At 45.1% G+C, this 19,702-nt stretch overlaps 1 protein-coding gene across 2 annotated transcripts in view; it reads left to right on the top strand.

Moving 5' to 3' along the window:
- Pld1 (phospholipase D1) overlaps positions 1 to 19,702 on the top strand; it is a 208,851-nt gene that overhangs the window by 5,120 nt on the left and 184,029 nt on the right. Inside the window, exon 2 of one of the 2 annotated variants that reach the window (XM_057756858.1) lies at positions 5,168 to 5,317. The gene's annotated coding sequence lies outside the window, so the exon portion shown is untranslated. Of the gene's footprint in view, positions 1 to 5,167; positions 5,318 to 15,150; positions 15,269 to 19,702 lie in introns of those variants that run through there. The other variant, XM_057756859.1, reaches the window with a different exon arrangement.

The following is a 19,702-nucleotide window of genomic DNA, read 5'->3' as shown; positions in this document are numbered from 1 at the left end:
ACAGTGATTCTTTTTAAAGTAGGCTTGTGCCGATAACCCCTTTAGAGAAAAGGAGACTGAGGATCAGCACAGGAAGGAGAAAAACAGCTATAAATACTCCAAGTGGGCAGAGGCAGTAGCAGAACTTTGCAGGTCTCTGTAAAAGCGTGGAGACTCCTAAGAAGAGCAAGGTTTGGGGAAAATCAAATGTGTTCGTTGGCTGTCTTCAAGTGGTCTTAATGTTTAAACTGTTGCTAATCCTCCTAGTTTGTTTTCTAGTTCTGTGATGAACACCGTGACTAAAAGCAACTTGGAGAGAAAAGGGTTTGTTTCCTCTCAGACTTTATAGTGTCACTGAGGAAGTCAGGACAGGAATTCAGGACAAGAACCTGGATGCAGGAACTGAAGGAGAGGGCATGGAGCAATGTTTACTGACTTTCTCAGTCTGCCTGCTTTCTTTCTTTTCTTTTTTTCTTTTAAATTTGTTTAGCACTCGGGAGGCAGAGGCAGGTGGATCTCTGTGAGTTCAAAACCAACCTGGTCTACAGAGCGAGTTCCAGTACAGGCTCCAAAGCTACAGAGAATCCCTGTCTTGAAAAACCAAAAAAAAAAAAAAAAGTGTATATGTGTGTGTGTATACATCTATATGTATATTTATTTATCTTATATCCCTGCCGCATTTTCCCCTCCTTCCTCTCCTCTCAGCCCCTCCCCCATACTTTGTCCCCACCCACAAGCCACTCCTCTATTTCTGTTCAGGAAAGGACAGGTCTCTCTTGGATATCAACAAAACATGGCATATCAAGTTTCAGTAAGACTAAATCCTCTCCGTGTATTAAGGCTGGGCAGGGAGATCTAATATGAGAAGCAGGGTCCCAGAAGCCTGTAAAAGAGTCAGAGACAGCCCCAGGTCCACCGTTAGGAGTCCCACGAGTAGACCAAGCTACTTGTAATATATATGCAGAGTTCCTAGGCCAGTCCCATACAGGTCCCTGGTTGTTGCTTTGGTCTCTGTGAGCTCCTATGAGCCTAGGTTAGTTGATTCTATGAGTTGTCTTGTGGTGTCCTTGATCCCTCTGGCTCCTGCAGGATTCCCTGACTTCCGCCTAATGTTTGGCTGTAGGTCTCTGCATGTCTCCATCAGTTGCTGGAGGAAGCCTCCGACTATTCGGCGAGGCACCAATCTATGACTATAGCAGAATATCATTAGGCACCATTACACTGACTTTTCCCTCCAGTCGTGTTTGGTTCTATCCTAGGTCTCTGGGTCATCCTGCCTGTGGGTCCTGGTGTTCCAGGCAGAGTCAGGGGTCAGCTCACTCTCTTAGCATGGGTCTGAGGCTGGGGCAGTCCTTGGTTGACCACTCCCTTCTCCTGGTCACAGGAGACGGCCAGTTCAGGCACCATATCCGCTATTACTAAATGTCTTACCTGGGGTTGGTCTGTTTTCTTATGCAGCTCAGGACCACCTGCCTCAGGGTGGCATTGCTCACAGTGGACTGGACCCTCTCACATCCAGTCTTAAGTAAGAAAGTGCCCCACAGGCCTATCTGATGGAGACATTGACTCATTTGAGGTTTCCTCTTTCTAGAAGACTCTAACTGACAACAACAAAGACCTAACCAGTACATAGTTAATTTAAAACAAAACCAAAAAAAACAAAAAACAACCCACAGCGGAGCTGCTTCCAGAGATCCCTTCTGCTCCGTGCCACCATCATCCCGGTGGGATTACTAAGAACGAGCTGGTGTTGGAATCCTAAATCTGCGTTGCTCACTGTCTATACTCTGGGAAGGGTACAGCCTTGGAAGCCACCGATGGCACCTTCTATGTGTTCAGTAGGTTACATGCCTCAGAACTGAATGAAGAGGTCAGGTGGTGGTGAAGGGGAGTGGCTGATCACTAAGGATCTATAGGCATTCTGGAAAAAGACTGGCAGGGTTAGTATTTTATTTATTTGTCCTTCACTGTGCCATCTTCTGCTTTGCTCTAATTTTGTTGTTGTAATTGTTTTGTCTTTGAGACAGCATAGCACAAGCTCACCTTGAATTTTCCATAGTAGCTAAGACTGACCTTGAGTTTGTAATCCTCCTGCCTCTACCTCCCAAGGACTGGGATTGTAGGCACAAACCTTTATACCTTTCTTACATACTGTGTATATGTGTGTGTGTGTAGGTAAGGATACAGGATTTGTGGGAAAAGTCAGAATATTTTTGATCCTAACATTACAGGGTTATCAAAAATACTTATAAAAAAAATTGAGAGAGGGGTGTGTTAGAAATCCCAAGCAGGAAAAACTGTGGGTCAAGGTACTGATGATAGTGTTTTATAATTTTATTACTGTGGTGGTGGTGGGGGGTGTGTGTATGTGTGTGTGGTGTTGTGTATGTGTGTGTGTGGTGGTATTGTGTGTATGGTGTGTGCAGTGTTGTGTATGTGTGTGGTGTTGTGTGTGTATGGTGTGTGCTGTTGTGTGTGTTTGTGTGCGTATGGTGTATGTGATGTTGTGTGTGTGGTGTTCTTTGTGTGTATATGATGTGTGTGGTGTTGTGTGAGTATGGTGTGTGTGGTGTTGTGTGTGTATGGTATGTGTGTTGTTGTGTGTTTATGTGTGTGTGGTGTGTGTGTATGATGTGTGTGGTGTTCTTTGTGTGTGTATGGTGTGTGTGGTGTTGTGTTTGTATGTGTTCCTGCATGTGCATGTGGAAGTCAGTCAGCTTTGGGAATTGATTCTCTCCTTCATTGGGCTAGCGAGATGGTCAGTGGACCAAGCAAGCTTGCTGCAGAAGCTTAGGGCTATGAGTTCAAGCCACTGACCATCTTGCCAGCCCAAAGATAGTAATATCTTAATGTAGGCCTGTGGGGCCACTACCTCACCTCTAATCCATGACCTAATATGTCAGTTTCTTGGTTCAGAGTTGGCAATGGGGCAGTGACCAGGCCATGTATCAGGGTGGCGTGTCAGGCACCACTGGGCTCTCAGTGTCCTCACTGGAGGCAATGACTTCAGGCCTGTAATAGCCGGTGGGCATGGGTTAAATCTTGAGAGCTCTTTTCCAAACTCATTCACAGATGCCTCAGTTTCCCCATCTGTATAGTGAGGATACAATGGCTCCCTCACAGCATTCTCAGAAAGTGCAGGAAATAGTGTCTGGGCAGCGCTTAGAGCTGGGGACGTTGAGACGGCACCGTGTCTGCTTCTCCTGTTTTGTACACTGTCGCCTTCACCTGCCAAATCTGGCAGGAGAAGCATTCATGACAAAAACAAGCAAAGTGGAGTCAGTGCTAGACTGGACAATGGAGTGTGGCCCCACAGGGGTAGGCACTCAGCAGCAATCAGCTGTGTGTAGGTGAGAGTGGGGGTATATGAGAATGGGGCCCCACGGGGGTAGGCACTCAGCAGGAATCAGCTGTGTGTGGGTGAGAGACACTCATAGTGGGAGTCGGGGAGAAAGTTCTGGTGGCAGAGCTGGTCACACTGAGGATGGGAACCACGTGCTTCTGATAATTCCAATTTTAGGGTATGTATGTTGACATTAGCTTGGTAGTTAGTTCTTTTCATTGCTGTGTTATTCCCTAGTTACTGATCCCCCAAAAACAAACTCCACGGGACCAGATTCTAATGTAAAGCTCAAGAAGGTTTTTAATATTCAAACCCGAGTTTGGACCACACCTCCAGCATGCCAACACAGTGGGTGAGAAAGTGCAGCTCTGAGCCTGGGAGGGGAGAGCTTTTAAAGGGGAAACGCCATAATCAGGGAAGTTCATGTCCTGTGGCTTGGGATTGGTTAAGGAGGGCATAGGGTAAGGTAGTTTCTAAAACCATTGGTCAGTTTTGGGGCATAAAAACCCTAACAGAGGGCCATTCATAAACAAGGTATCTTCAAGGACAGGATGCTTCCTAGGAACATGTGGACCTCATTAAATTTTATGGCCCTCCTCCCTAGTTTCTTAATGGGCCATTTTCAGGGTATCCATTCAAATTCTGCACATTTCTGGAGCTACCATTGGCCCCTACTCATTATAGGGCTTAAGATGACGCCCCTTCCTTACAATGGAGTTTGCAAAGTCAGGCCCTCACAGTCACTGCTTTTGAGACAGACTCTCAGTGTGTTGTCCTGGTTGTCCTCTTGTTTCTGCCTCTCAAATGTTGGGGTTTTCCAGTGTGTGGACATATGGGCATTCATCTTTCACGTGTTTCAAGAATTATAAAACAGTAGGGTGCACTATCCATGTAAGAGTGAGCCAGCTCATGTTGTATTGAGAACACTCTCTTCATATGCTGCAGCTTCATGAGAAGAATGCCCCCGGCAATATCAACTTCTTATTCCCTTAAAGCATTTAAAATTGTGTCATGTGTGTGCATCGTGTGTGCGGTGTGTGTGCGTCCTGTGTGTGGTATGTATGTGTACACCGAAGAAGTTAGGAGCAGCGGCTGCTCTTCTAGAAAACCTGGGTTTGATTCCCAGCACCCACAAGGCAGCTCACAACTATCTGTAACTCCAGTTCCACAGGATCCAATGCTTTCTTCTGACTCCATGGGTACTGCATGCACATGGTCTGTGGACACGCATGCAGGCAAAACATCCATAAACATTAAAAAAAAAAACCCACAAAATTTTTGAATTTATAATTTCCTAAATTTACATCAAATATATTATATTGACAACAAAGGCTACAACCTCTTAAAACTCATCTTTCACTGGTTGTTACACCCACTGCCTTCTGTTCTTTTGAAATTATTTATATATGTTGTTTTTGTGTAGGAGAAATGCTGGAAGAACTACATTTGTCTTTCTAAGCTGCATGGTCTGTAGTGATGTAAAATTGGTAGCGTGAGAGGCCAGGAAACAGGCAGATGCCAGGCTAGACCGTCCTCCCCTCCCCTCCTCCACCTGGTTAGTGATCATCTGTCTGTTCTCCAGGCATGTTATGTGTGGCACTCCCTGCTTCCATGCCATCGGACCTAGTTCTTCCGTTTTGCCTTGGGTTACTTTAATGGCAGCCCCTTCTACCCAGACAGGGACCTGAGCTCGGAGAGCAGGTGTGTGTCTGCTGTAGTAGGTGTTCATGAGTTACCTGTGAGATTTACCTGCCTGCATTTCATCAAACGCACCCAATACTGGTCTGAGTCTGGGTTCCCAAGTCACTCCTCTGTTTCTCTCACCTCTCTTCTCTGCCCTCACAGATGCTCTGCTCTGAGAAATCCCTGACCGTTGGAACAAGGACTACTGTCAACAGACAAGAGAGAAAACCTGTAACTTCCTTTATGAATGTCATCTTTCATTTTCTGAAAACGCACAGGGACTTGAATCCGCTGCTCGTATTTGTCTTGCAGGTGAGTAACCTGTGAGGGGAGGGAGCGAGCGAACTGGAGTCAGCGTGAGGCAAGCGTGAGAGACTTGGAGGCCTCTCCCATTTTCGTATCTGAACAGTAGTTTTTGGTTGGGATGCTCCAGGTGAGGAGGCCGTCTCCCACGCCATGAACTACCAGGAGGCTGGAGGTGTACGTTGGTGATGTGTGTCCTGACTCACCTCAGTGGAGGGAACAGGATCGCGTTGGCTAACAGTGAGGCCATTTCTGCAAATCTGTTGCGAACAAGGTTAATAGATTACAATTAAAGCCTTCACCCTGCATTCATAGGGGTCCCTTGCTCATGCTGGCATTGGGATATCTCCCAAGCACAGAGTCTTTGGTGCCAAGAACGTTCAGTGGAAGCTAGTGAGTCTAAGAAGTGATTCTTATGGTGTAGTGCTGACATCCTAGAACTTGTAGGCATGTCTACACTTCTGACTCGTGGGCTGCATGTGGCTGAGAATATAGATATGCTGTAAAATTTAATTGAACCAGGAAAGATTTTTCTAACTTGACGGTGCAGTTCTCAGTAGTGGAGTTTGTAGATGGTGACATCATGCCAGTCCTGTGACATCAGAAAGCTGGGTATACCTGCGTGCATCCATTTGAACCTGGACCGTGTAGAAGCATAGTGCCAGGTCACCTGCAGTGGGCTGGTGTTTTGATCTGATAGTAGGATTCAGTTTTCTTTAATAGTAATCTTCAAACAATATTTATTTTCCCCTAAACTGATGTGTTAAAATCTCCACCCTCAACTCTATGGTGATATGAACTGACATCTTCGGGAGGTGATTAAAACAAGTGGTATCATTGCCTTTTCCAGGGTACAGTGGGAAGGGACCTCATACGCACAATAATAATGTGTAAAGTATTTTTTAAAACCCAATTTTATAGACTTAAAAAATGTGTGTTTGTTTTAGATCTACAGACAAGGTATGGAGGTAATTGGGAATGTCCCCAAAGGGACACCAGGGGTGTCAGCCTTTGGTTTCCCTGGATACGTGGGTGAAGGACTTTATTGGGCCACACATTGCATGGCTCCTCTGTCTAAGGTGCATCTGCAATGCTGTATCTCATTACTAACTAAAGTCCGTGCTTTATTCAGAATTCATTTGCTCCTAATTGGCTTTTGCTCCGTCTATCCTATCTAGGACATCACCTCAGAGTTTGCGATTTGGCACTAATAGCTTCTGTGCTGTTCTGGCTCTCCTGTCTAGGGCGTCCCTTGTTTCTGATGACCTTGGCAGTTTTGAAGAGCACTGACTGGTTGTTTTGTTGAATGTCTGTCATTTGGGTTTCTTGATGATTTCTTATGGACGGACTGGGTTAGGCGAGGGAAACCACAGAGGTGAAATGCCGTTCCCTTGACTTCATGATCAGACGACTTACAGGTGACATTTGCCTTGATCGCTGGCTGAGGACATGTTTGTAGCTATTTCTATTATGAAGCTAAATTTTCTCTGCCCTGTCAATGATGCATACATCTTGTGAAAGCAATCTTAGTTTGGGTGCAAGTTGTTACGAGACACTTCTTAGGAAGGCAGGTAGCTACCGACATTTGGAATTATTGAGCATAGAAAATTTGTCTCCGAACTCATTCACTTATTTATTACTTAACTTATTTATATTAATTACTTATATTTATATGGTATGAATTAATGCTATTTATCTTATGCTTTGAGCTATTTATTACGTATTTATCCATTTATTTATTTATTTATTTATTTATTTATTTATTATCCAGGGCTATCTCTCTTCTTTAGTTTGGTCTTTTACTCTTGAGCAATGTTATTTGAGTTCTGCTCTGTGTGTGTGTGCATGTGTGTGTGTGGTTTGTGTGTGTGCTGAGGTGGAATCGAATCCAGGACCTTGAGTATGTTAGGCAAGACTTCTACCACTAAGTTACATTACCAGAAATTGTTTAACATTTTAGTTTATTTACTTTTCATTTTTAAAAGATTTCTTTATTATTTATACAGTATTCTGCCTGCAAGCCCAAAGAAGGTACCAGAACTCATTATAGATGGTTGTGAGCTGCTGTGTGTTTGCTGAGAATCGGACTCAGGACCTCTGGTAGAGTAGTCAGTTCTCTTAACCTCTGAGCCATCTCTCTAGTACTGTTAGTTATTTCTTAATATGATGCTTTCTTCCTAAGTCCAAGGACTCAGGGAAACTGCGAGTCTTTTGTAAATAAAATGATGATGTGTTTAGTGAGTAGGAATGATGAGAAGTGATTATTTTATTATCATCATCATTATCATTATTAATTATTACAGGGTCTTCTGTGACTCAGAATGGCCTTGACCTTACTGTGTTGAAAATAATGACCTTGAACTTCTGATCTTCCTGCTTTTACCTCCTTAGTGCTAGCATTACAGGTGTGTATCATCTTACCTGGTTTTTGTGACTTGGAGACTAAGCCCAAAGCCTTGTGTTCTCTGGGCAAGCACTACCAACTAGACCAGCCTCTAGAAATAATGAATGTTATTTTATTTCTTTGTCATAGAATATAAACCAAGTTGGTCCAGAAGAGGCCAAATGCTGTATTTAAGGCTTGAATTTTATCTTGTCTCTGGTCCCCATGGCTACAACTCTCAGCTGATATGGATCAAGGACGACATCAAAGAATCAGTAAAAATGTCTTAGGCTGATTGGGGTCTTCAGATCTTCTTTCCCTCGGGGTAGGCCCGGAATTGTTTCCCAGACAGAGCCTAGTGGTAAAATGTAGGCCCATTGCTCTGGCTTGAGAGTTATTTGACAGGTTGTGTAAGTGGCTGACTCCTGCGCACTGGCCTGTTATTGTCTCTAAGCTCTTCCAGAGCGTTAGCATCGGTTGCCTCTGTGTCTAGCCCTCCCCATCTCCTGCCATTCCGGTTAAATGGTAGATCAGTTTTGCTTAGGTTACCTGGATTCGGTGGCCTAAGCGTGTCCTCCTTACTTTTAAAGTCTCTTTTTAAAAAATTTTTTTTATTATTAATTTTATGTGAATTAGTGTGAAGGTGTTATATCCCCTGGAATTGGAGTTACAGACAGTTGTACGCTGCTATGTGGGTGCTGGGAATTGAACTCAAGACCTCTGGAAGAACAGCAATGCCCTAAACCACTCCAGTCCCTACTTTTAAAGTCTTTTTCAAGAGTCAGTGATATTTATATTTGTCTGTTTTAAAAATGAGTCATGGGCACTCGGGAGGCAGAGGCAGGCGGATCTCTGTGAGTCCGAGGCCAGCCTGGTCTACAAAGGGAGTTCCAGGACAGGCTCCAAAGCTACAGAGAAACCCTGTCTCGAAAAACCAAAAAAAAAAAAAAAAAAAAAAAAAAAAAAGAGTCATGGAATGTGACAACCTCATGACACATTTGAGGAAGGTTAGTAATGAGATGCAATAAAGCTCTCAAATGTTCCAGCAATGGAAGGAAGAGGAATAAATTCAGTCAACTTCAGTTTGCTTTACATTGAAGACCCCAAATAAATAAGTATAAAACCCTCATTCATACAATAAAGCAACCCTTTCCCATTAGTAGGATATACGCATATACCACTTACCTTTCTTGTTTGTGCGAGAAAACACCTGGCAGAAGCAAGCCACTTGAGGGAGGAGAGCCTTATTTGGGGTTGAGGCGCAGGCCAGCATGGTAGGGAGTCTCTCTTTTTTTGTGTGTGATTTATTTATTTATTTATTTTGGAGGAAGAAAAGGCTTTAATTGGCTTACATATCCTGAATTGCTGAGGGAAGGTAGGGAGTCTCTTTGACAGGAGCTGGAGGCAGCTGGTTGTATGGCGTCCACAGTCAAAGATGTGAGCGCTCAGCTCCCTTATTCGTTTCTATGAGGTGTGGGATTCCAGCCCATGAACTGGTTCCACCCATGTTCCGGTGCCCATGGAGGTCGGAAGAGGCGGTGATGCCACCTGGAACTGTAGTTGCAGGCCATTGTGACTTGCTGGGCATGGATGCCGGGAAGTCGGGTCCTCTGCAAGAGCAGCCAATGCTCTGAACTGCTGAGCCATCTCTCAGGTTCTGAGAGCTGGAATTTTGTGCTGAGGTGTTTTCTGGGCTTTGGACTTGGTCAGCAAGCATGGCCATAATGGTACTTATGGACGGCCACAGCAATTTGATGGTAGGTTTGGGAAGAAAGCGATCCCAGGAGAGCAGTTAAGAATTACTGAGACAGCCCCACCCAGGTGTAGGATGGACTGAAGAGCCCGAGGTGCCAGGTCCTCGAGTACCTGCGGCAGGTGTGGGGACTCTTCCTTTTTCGGGGGGGTGAGAGAAGGAGCAGAGGAAAGGATCGATGCAGTCAGAAGTCCTTCTTCTCAGAACCATTTCTATAGACTGGTACTGAAATACTATACATTCCAGTGTTATTCTCGGCTCTTTGGATTATGTGTTCAATTTCTAGGAATGTTAAGAGTACGATGTTAAATGCAGCAATGGCTTAAAATTAAACACAATAGATTGTAAGTCCAAAGATTAAGCACTCAGAATTTCATGCTGCATTATGATTTTATATTCTATTAATTCCTCTGCTCCCGACGACACTTTTTTTTCAAGGAGCAGAGCCCACCCGAGAAAGTGCTGCTATTAATAAGCCATGCCTTACTCTGTTCTTTTCTGTCTAGAATCACTTCCCAAGCTCTCTCAGGCTTTATGTGGATGCAGCCATCCACATGCGCCATTCTGTTGTCTGAGGTCTCTGTCCTGCCCAGTTCCCACAGTCATTAAGTCCCAAAGAAATCACACAGAGGTCTACATTAGGTATAAACTGATTGGCCCATTAGCTCAGGCTTCTGATTAACTCTTACAACTTACATTAGCTCATTATTCATGTCTATGTTAGCCACGTGGCTCAGTACCTTTATGGGCGGGGCAGTCATATCTTGCTTGCTCTGTGTTGGATCACGGCTCACTTTTATCTACTTTTCAAGGTAGAAACACCACGGACTGTGCTGCCGCATCTCTCCCCACTGCCCCATAAGTTGGACTTGGCCATGATAGGAGTGAGTCTACATGGAAATTGAAAAACACTGCACACTATGGTTGTTGTTAGTCCCGAGAAGGTGGTGGGTAAACTGTTGATAGGCTGGGTGGTGCTTGCAGTTGCCACACTGTGAATAAACAAATAATTGAGTATTCTTTTAGCAAACTCTGATACAGAAGCAAGATGCTTAGAAGGAAGCATGGGGATCGACCTTCACCATAGTTTGGCTATGGATAAAAAAAAGTTCAGCAGAGCCTAACAGGACCGGGTAGAATAAATTACTTCATAAACTTTATAATGAAGAATTTTATATTACAGTATACATATGTATTCATGTACACATAAATCCCATGCTTCTCTGTGGAGGCCTAGGATGTAACTCAGCTGATAGAGAATGTGCCTCACGTGCACAAAACCCTGGCTTTTAGCCCTAGCTGCACTATCACTGTCGTGAGCTTCACACCGAGGGCCATCTGTCCTATCTTGCATCACATCCGGGCAGCAACATGACAACGTCAGCTGGGGCTTGCTTGGCTTATTCATCCTTGCTTGGAGGGAAGCGTGAGAGTTAAGAAAGCAAAAGTGACAACTGATACAGACAAGAGAGTATCTGGTAAATACTGAGTTCGCCCCATGTTTGTTTCTCATAGGCTTTATACACCCCAATCCAAAGAGGAGGGGAAAGGCAAGAGACTTCTTTACCAAGATACAAAGAACAAACAAAGTAATTGCCTTCTCAGGCACCTAGTAACCACACCCTAGGCCAAAACATTCTGTTAGTAGCCACACCTTAGGTCAAACCTCCTGTCAATAACCTTGAAGGAACAGGTCTGACCTCTGACCTTTAGCAAAGGTGGGACAGATCCACTTCTGTGGGCTCCCACACACACCTCGTATAAACCAGGCACAGTGGAGTATCCTATAATCCCAGCATTTGGGAAGTGGCAGAGGACCAGATGTTCAAAGTACCAGTTTGGGTTACATGGTGAATTCAAGGCCAGCCTGGGCTGTAACTGGAGTCTTGTTCATGCTGGCCTGTCTGCTTGGAATTCTTTTACTATTATTATTGGGACTCTTTCAGTGTTACTATTATTACTGTTAATTCATTTTTATGTGTACAAGTGTGTAGAATGCAAGTATATATGTGTACACATGCATTCCTGGTGCCTACAGATGACAGAAGAAGGCACCGGAACTTGATTTACAGCCAGTTGTGAGCTGCCTGACATGGGTGCTGGGAGCCAGACTCCGAGAGCACGATTGACTCTCACCGTTGAGCCATCTCTCCAACCCTACTTTCAAGAACTCCAGTGCGTATGCGTGTTTGGGAAATTACAGAATTCTGCAATTTTCTGCAACCCCAGTGTCACAAGAGAAGAAACCGATGCTCAGAGTGGAAAGACCCAAAGTTCTCAACACGGGCTCAAGGCGGAGCTGAGTCGTTTCTGCTTCTTATGAGCCTGTGTTTGTGGCCCTGGTGTCCTCAAATCTCTGCACTCTGGTCCCGGGAGTCTATTGAACTAAATGTTTCCTCCTTCTGCCTCCCAAGATGAGCAGCATCCATTTCAACTGTGATTCTTTATTGCCTGAGACACTTGGTTGCTCTCTGAGGACCAACAATAGTTCACTTTTGCTCACCAATTGAATCTGATCCCTCAAACATTGGCTGACCGTGTTTGTTTGTTTGTTTGTTTGTTTGGAGACAGGTTCTCTTGCACTATGTAGTCCTGGAACTCTTTACACAGACCAGGCTAGCCTCAGAATTCACAGAGATCTTCCTGCCTTTGCCTTCTGATCACTGGAACTAAAGGAATGTACTACCGCACCCAGCTTTGCCGACCGGTTTTTATAACTATTTATGATTAGTGCCGTGGAGGACAAATTGAGGAAGAGCCATTCCTTATTCAGAAAGAGCTTATAGATACTGGGGATTTAATTCAGTGGTAGAGCTGGGTTCAAACCCAGAGAACTCAATGGGAAACAGAGAACTGTCTAAGCACACATATATCAGACATGGGATGACTGGGATGTGGAACCAGGAAGAGATGTGTAAAGTATCCGCCCTTCTTATGAGAAAATATGCATAGCTCACTTGTTAAGCAATGCTCACATTGACAGTATACGGCATGAGAAGAACAAATGAACATATTAAGGAAATGACACCCTGATGCCAACAGCTTCTATTTCAACCCCATGAAGAAGTTCTTCCAGCCAGGTCCTGTGGAGCTGCTTCATGCCCAGGAGGCCCAAAGGAACCCAGCTCCCTTTGTCTAATGACATGTCAAATATCTCCAGGCAGGAATGCTGGCACAAGCTATAATTCTAGCACTTGGGAGGTACAGGCTGGAATATCAGGAGTTCGAGGTCACCTTCATTTGGGTTTTGCCCAGCTCTGGTATGCGTAGCCAACTGCGGTTAGCAATTGGTGAAAGCAACCCCTGTTTTCTTTGCAGTGCAAGGAGGAAGCAAACGTGAAGTCTGACACACTCCTGCATGCCGCTTGCTTGCTAAGCGTCTTGCTTATGAATTCATTGATTTGCTGGAGGAACACACATCAGTTGTTTACTTATTCACAGTGTGACAGCTTCATGCACCACACATTTCATCCACATTTGCCCATCACCTTCTTAGGACTAACAGCAAAGATCAACTGTTGTGTATACAGTGTTTTTCAATTTCCACGTGGACACGTTCAACTTATGGGACAGTGGGGGGAGGCAGCAATGCAGCACATGGCGTGTCACACTGGTGAGCAGGCCAGAGTGTCCTGGAGAGCAGAGGGATTAACAAAATGTGAAATCATAAGGTTGCCATCAGTTTTGGGTACTTTATTGCCCCTGGGCTAAATACAAGTTACTTTAATTTTTAATCATTGCTACATCTAACAGCTTACTGGTAGCATTTTCAGGTTTCCTCCAGAGCCCAGGACACCACTGGAGTTATGTTTGACAATTTCTCTGACAGCAACTTGAAGAGATGTCTGGCAGAGGAGGGAAAAGGCTCTAGTGAGAGAAATAACGGAAGAACATGACATGGGTCCCCAGACCCCACTGGCCTGACTTTAAATGAGGTCCAGGTTAATAAAGAACAGCATGGAGATCTACCTGTAGGACTCAAATCTTTTTTTTTTTTTTTTTTTTTTTTTTGGTTTTTCGAGACAGGGTTTCTCTGTGGTTTTGGAGCCTGTCCTGGAACTAGCTCTTGTAGACCAGGCTGGTCTCGAACTCACAGAGATCCGCCTGCCTCTGCCTCCCAAGTGCTGGGATATCAGGCATGATGCTCCATAGTCCTCTTTAAACTTATTTTGTTCTTGAGACAGGTCTTGCAGCATAGCCCAATCTGGCCTCAAGCTTGATATTCTCCTGCCTTAGCCTCCCAAGAGGCTGTGATTTGCATACACCAGAACGCAGCCCCCAATTCAGGACATTTAAGAAAACTCTCCTCTGTGTATCTTTGGTGATATCTTGGCATCATCACACATGTTCCAAGAGCCTTACCCCTTTCATAGTCTTTTGCTGTGCTCTCTGCTTGGTGACCACCCACCTCCTGGTGATCATCCACCACCTGGTGTCCACTCACCACCTAGTGACCACTCACACCTGGTAACCACCCACTGTCCAGTGACTACCACCTGGTGACCACCCACACCTGGTGACCACTCACCACCTGTAGCAGGTCAGACGCCAGGATTCGTATTCTCAAGTGTGAGCATCTAGGTGAGAGGACTGTAAAGAATGCTGGGGTCCTATCTGCACTCTGCAGCACGTTCCTAGTTCCCGATATTGCCTGGAGCCTGGAGGTGATGGGTTTGAGTCCCTGGGACTCATATCAGCAGGGGGAGAGGCAGCCCTTGCTAATTCTTCCCGTGACCTCTTCCTGCAGTGGCTGCTGCAGTCTGCCTTTAGGCCGGAACACAGCCTCTTCCCCCTCCAAGGGCTCCTACAAGCTCTGGGCTTAAGACCCATCTCCCTTCGTAGATCCCCAGGGGCACACTGATCCCCAGGATCCCAGAAACATTTTTGCTCCTAGAATTTAAGACTTTCTTTTTGAGTTGTCTCCCCCTCCCCCATACTTCATAGATAACATACAGACAAATAGGTAAAAATGGCCATGGCCCTGGTTGCTGGTTGCATGGTGGGTCCAGGGCTTGAATTGGAATCAGCTTAGACTTAGGCATAGGACAGGGAGGGAGGATCACTTAAAAATTCAATACACTTGATTTGAACTTGATGAAATAAATACCTGTGGGAATTCAGGGGGTCCTGGGTAGACCAGAGGGAGGGTGGCGTATGGAAGAGGGAAGCTTTAAGTTTACAAATGTCTCCTAGACTTCCTTCTCTGTGGACACAGAATGACAAGAGACGTAGGTGCCAAATAGACGTAAGGAGATAGAAGAACTCTAAGCAGCGTCAGTTTTTAAAGGAGGGTGTTGGCAGAGAAGCCCAGAACTCAGAAGCCAGGACCCCTGCTGAAGAGAATGAGAGGAAGGAGGCCTGGGCCCAGCACTGACCCAGCTTTGTGACCCAGGCTGGGAAGAGAACGGCCATTGTGCTGTTCATCCATTCAGAGCTGGCATCGTGATCTGTGAATCATCCCCTCCTGCCTCTCAAGAGGGATCAGATTTGCTGCAGTTTGGGGAATGGCCTGTGAACACGATTGTGCCTTGTCAGTACTTTGATCTCGCCTTTTACAGTCAGCCCTAGGAGCTGAAGGTCTCTGCAGGTTGCTCTGTAGTCTCTCCTTCCCCCTTGGTCACTGCCTGGTGCTGTAGTTATCTCCTTTGTCCCGGCAGGTGCCTCACTGTGATCTAGTGACACGGGAGATCTCAGGCTGGCCCAGGATGTGTGTCCCTCCTGGTGTGTAAGACGACTGCTGAACAGATAAGTTTCTGAATGGCTGCATGGTTGGCATTTAAAACAAAGCACACTGGAGAGGCGTGAGACAGATCAGGGGATAAAGGTGTGTGCCACCAAACCTGATGACTTCAGTTCCATTTCTGGAACCCACATGGTGGAACGGGTGAATTGACTATCCCGAGTTGTTTTCTGGTCTCCATCCTTATCCTGTGGTGCACACAGAGAAAAACTCTCTCTCTCTCTCTCTCTCTCTCTCTCTCTCTCTCTTTCACACACACACACACACACACACACACACACAAAATGAATAAATACATTTAATAGTATGCCCTGGACATGTAAGAGGTTGTTGCTTGAGAAATAAGATGGCTCTACCATGAAGAAGAGCACCCTTATCGGGAGATATAGCAAAGTCCATTTTCTACAGACAGCTCTGTGGGATGAGTGAGAACGAGCAAGTCTGGATATAACCACAGGCTTGCCGTATGAAATTCTATTCCATGGGAATTAAAGTTTGTGGCTTTGTAAGGCATTTATTGCAGATGGTAAAAGCTTTTCTCATATTCTTTTGCCAAAGCCTAGAAGTGTGTAAAAATAAGGATGGACTTTTTACTGCAGCTGTGTGTCTGTTCTTATCCCCTTAAACATTTAACGTGTCCCCTGTGCACAGCAGTGACATTTAAAGTTGCTATAACACAACAACTTAAATGTAGAAGTCTCTTACGAAGGAAACGTAGGGACTGTGCTTTTCTGAGAGTGTTGCAGTTCCCAAGGTAGTGTTCAACTTCTCTTGCAAAAGCAATTTAGATGCAGACACTTGAAAACTGGCATGTCTGGACCAAGGTACCTTCTGCCTCAGTAGTTCTAATGTGACGTCTCTAAGATGTGGTCCTTGTCGGAGAGGGAGTCTGGTGCTCGACATGTCCAGTTCACATTGTGGGCAAAGAATGAAGGTAGGCGGGGGAGGTTCTATCTCCCTGTGAAGACCTGTCTCATCATTCTGACACCGTCACATCTTACTAGCTAAAGCCCGTCAACAAAGCTGCTGCACCTGGCCACTCTGCGAATCTCTTAGTTATTATGAACCCCATTTTCAAAATTGAAGTAACAGTCTTGTCTTTGCTTTGCCATTGTAGATGTATACTCAGAAAGGTCCCCTGTGAAAGAGGACTCTAGAGTGTCTTTCTGGATGATTTCACATCAGGAACTAGCTAAGTTTGCTGCAGTTGCGGGGTTAGTAAATTACATGTATTTAGGGGTTTCTTACAGGGAAATGACTTACTTACCTGTAGGGTTGGATGGCCGACTAGAAAGAGGTAGTACAGACAGAATTACCGTGAGCAGAAGTGGAGACCTGAGTCGCTGAAGTGTGGGAGTCCTAAGAACGGTAAGTGGATGACTTTGGTTCTGTCAGGGGACCTGTCTTGTTTCCTAATCACCCTGGATGCAGTCTCCAGAATCCATTCACAGCATCAAGGTTAGTAGCTGATTGGCAGCTAGGGAACATGTGTGCACACACTATAAACAGACTGCTGCCTCCTTCGCTGCTTCAGCTTTGAGGAAACAGTGTCATAGTGGCTGGCCTCGACTAGACACACACAGAAGGGACATGTTGGGGACTGTGGCTCATTGCAGTGAAGTCAACATGTCACCTTACTATTTAATTGCCAAGTAGTGACAGATACAGGGTAAAAACCAAGTCAGCAAGTATTTCCTCATTTCCGGTGTCTGACAGAGCTCTGTGGATGCTATTGTAAGTATTGCCTCAGATGGCAATGTGGAGCTAGTTATGCAGTTTGTTCTTTTCAATATTTTGTTCTTATATTCTATGTATCATAGGTAGTTAAGACTTGATGTTTTTATATTGCATGAGATGAGTGAAAAATTTGGGGGTCATCTGCCATTGTGACCACATCCAGTGCAGCACTGTTTTTATAACTAATGGAAATATAACTCAGTTTTTAACTATTTAAGTGTTTTTCCTTATCTGCACCTATTTTGATCTTCTGGATACATATGATAACTGATCTTTTTCTTCTTTATTTTTTACATTTGTTTGTGTGTGCATGTGTGATGCATATGTATGTGTGTGCATGTGTGCATATGTGTGTGTGTCTATGGGTGTGTGTTTGTGAATGCCCAGAAAACAACTTTTCAGAGTCAGGTTTTTCCTTTTGTCATGAGTGTCCCAGAGATAAACACGTCGTCAGGCTTGGTAGCAATGCCTTTACCCACTGGGCCATCTTGTCAGCTCATTCCTGACTTTATCATAATAAAATCATACATTTACAATGGGCAAAGCCCACCTAGGAACACTTCACTAGGTACAATTAAAAGCGAACATTATAAGCAATTAAAACATTGTATTTTACCAGTCATTTTTGATCAACAAAGTATTTAAAATAATCAGTGTTGCTTTTTTAGTTCAAAGTTTAAAGCAAAGGAATATTCTACAGTTATCTTAAAAATAATCCCATGCCTCCATTTTTGGGTACCAGAAGTATAGGGTAGAAATATAGCCACTTAGATAATAGAACCTGGCATTGAGTTAACATTTGGGAGGTTTAGGGGTCCAATTATTTTTGTTTGCTTATGAAAAGCAAGAATCACTGTTCTATCACTTTAAGTTTTTCTTTTTTTCTTTTTTTCCCGAGACTGGGTCTCTTCATATAGCCCTGGCTGTCCTGGAACTCACAGAGATTTACCTATCTCTGCTTCCCAAGTGCTGGGATTAAAGTCCTGCACCACCAGGCCCAAACCTGGGAGTTCCTCTTTAATTGTGTTTCTGTGCACTTGATTTTTGTGTGTGCCAGAGCATGCACAGGGTGAGAGGAGTTTGCTCTGGATCCACCACATGGGTCTGCAGGATGGAGGTCAGACCCTCACTCGTACTCTGCACCCAGCCCATACCTGCTGAGCCATTTCACCCCCAGATTTAAGTTCTTCGAAACGGAAATGGGTAACTTGCTGTAAATGTTTGTTTCAAGCAGAGATGGTCCTTTATTGTGGGATCTTCTGCCCCAGTTGAGTCCATTCTTTCTTCAGGCGCCATTCACAATGGAGGCTTGCATTCATCCCTACAGTGAGTAGTGCTTGTTCTTTGCTTAGTGGTAGCTCAGGGACAGACACTGCTAGTCCAAGAGTCACGTGAGTCTTTCCCAGAATGTGGCTCAGAGGTGGAGAGGCTGGAAGGTCATCAGATGTTCATGAGAGATATTTATTTTGCTTTGTTTGAGAAACGGTCTCACTGTGTAGCCCTGGCTGGCCTGGAACACTCTGTGTAGACCAGGTTGGCTTCAAATGCACTGAGATCTGCCTGCCTCTGCCCTCTGTGTGCTGGGGTTAAAGGCAAGCAGAGTTTCAAGTGGCCTGGACTGGCCTTGAACTATCTGTATACCTGGGGCAGGTCATGAATGCCTGATCCTCATGCTATCTCCACCCCCTAGTGCTGGGAGTATAGGTGCGTACATGAACCACTTCATGACGGCATCTTGTACGTGCTCTCCCTCCCCAGCACTGGAGTTACAGTGCAGACACATAGCCATGCCCTTCCTTCACGTAGGTGCTGGGAATCCAGACTTAGGTGCTCTTGTTTGCAAAGCCAGCACTTTACCCACTGAGTGGTCTGCCCAGCTCTTCACTGATCAACAGGAGCATGGCTGTTCTTGGAAGGCACTAAGGTGTGCCCCACGGGCATCACGCAGTATCTATGACTTCCCAGAAGGAAGTGGGAAAAGGCTATAACAAAGAGTTTGAGAAAGCCCTGGAGGAAGAGACCCAGATCTTCCTGGGGGATGGTTTCACCAGACAGACACACCATACCTACATTGCTAAGGGTGGGTGTGGTCTCTGAGGAGAACAGGGAATGTTGCTCAGGAGTAAGACAGGAGCTGAAGGCTTGCACGTTTACTCCTTTTAGATCACCATATTAATAGTGATCATTAGAGATACCTTGCCGCTGCTGTGTTAACACAGGCTTTGTTCCTGCAGCTGCCTTGCTGGCCCCCATTGCTGTTCAAATGTGCACCTGGTTTTGTTTTGTTGGTAGTGTTCTCTGTAGAGCCCACGTCTGGCAGGCAGTGAGAGTGCAAATACGGTGCGTGCAAGAAGGAGCTAAATAAAGATGCAGCTACCTAGAATTCAGTTTGTACAGTTCTCCCATGCAAGCAGCAGTGAGTTATCTCAATAAATACCCTGGTCTATCTCTTCGTGGTTGAGACTGATCTCTCATTACAAACACAGCAGGCAGCATTTCAGTCATCTGACTGCTCCTGTTTCTAAACCTCTGCATGAAGCTGAAGATAGGAGGGCAGGAGGTGGTGGGAGGGCTCTGCTAAATGGAGCAGTCAAACACATTGATCAATAACTAAGGGAACAAACAAATAAACATTTAAGACTATCAAAATATAAAATGCGTGTGTGTGCACACACATGCCATGGTGCGGGTGTGGAGGTCAGAGGACAGCCTATGGGAACTGTGTGTGCACACACATGCCATGGTGTGGGTGTGGAGGTCAGAGGTCAGCCTGTGGGAGCT

Source organism: Chionomys nivalis, chromosome 24, assembly GCF_950005125.1.
Source record: "Chionomys nivalis chromosome 24, mChiNiv1.1, whole genome shotgun sequence".
NCBI classification, from domain to species: Eukaryota; Metazoa; Chordata; class Mammalia; order Rodentia; family Cricetidae; genus Chionomys; species Chionomys nivalis.
The sequence above is the reverse complement of the archived record's forward strand: the minus strand, read 5'-3'. Positions and strand labels throughout refer to the sequence as shown.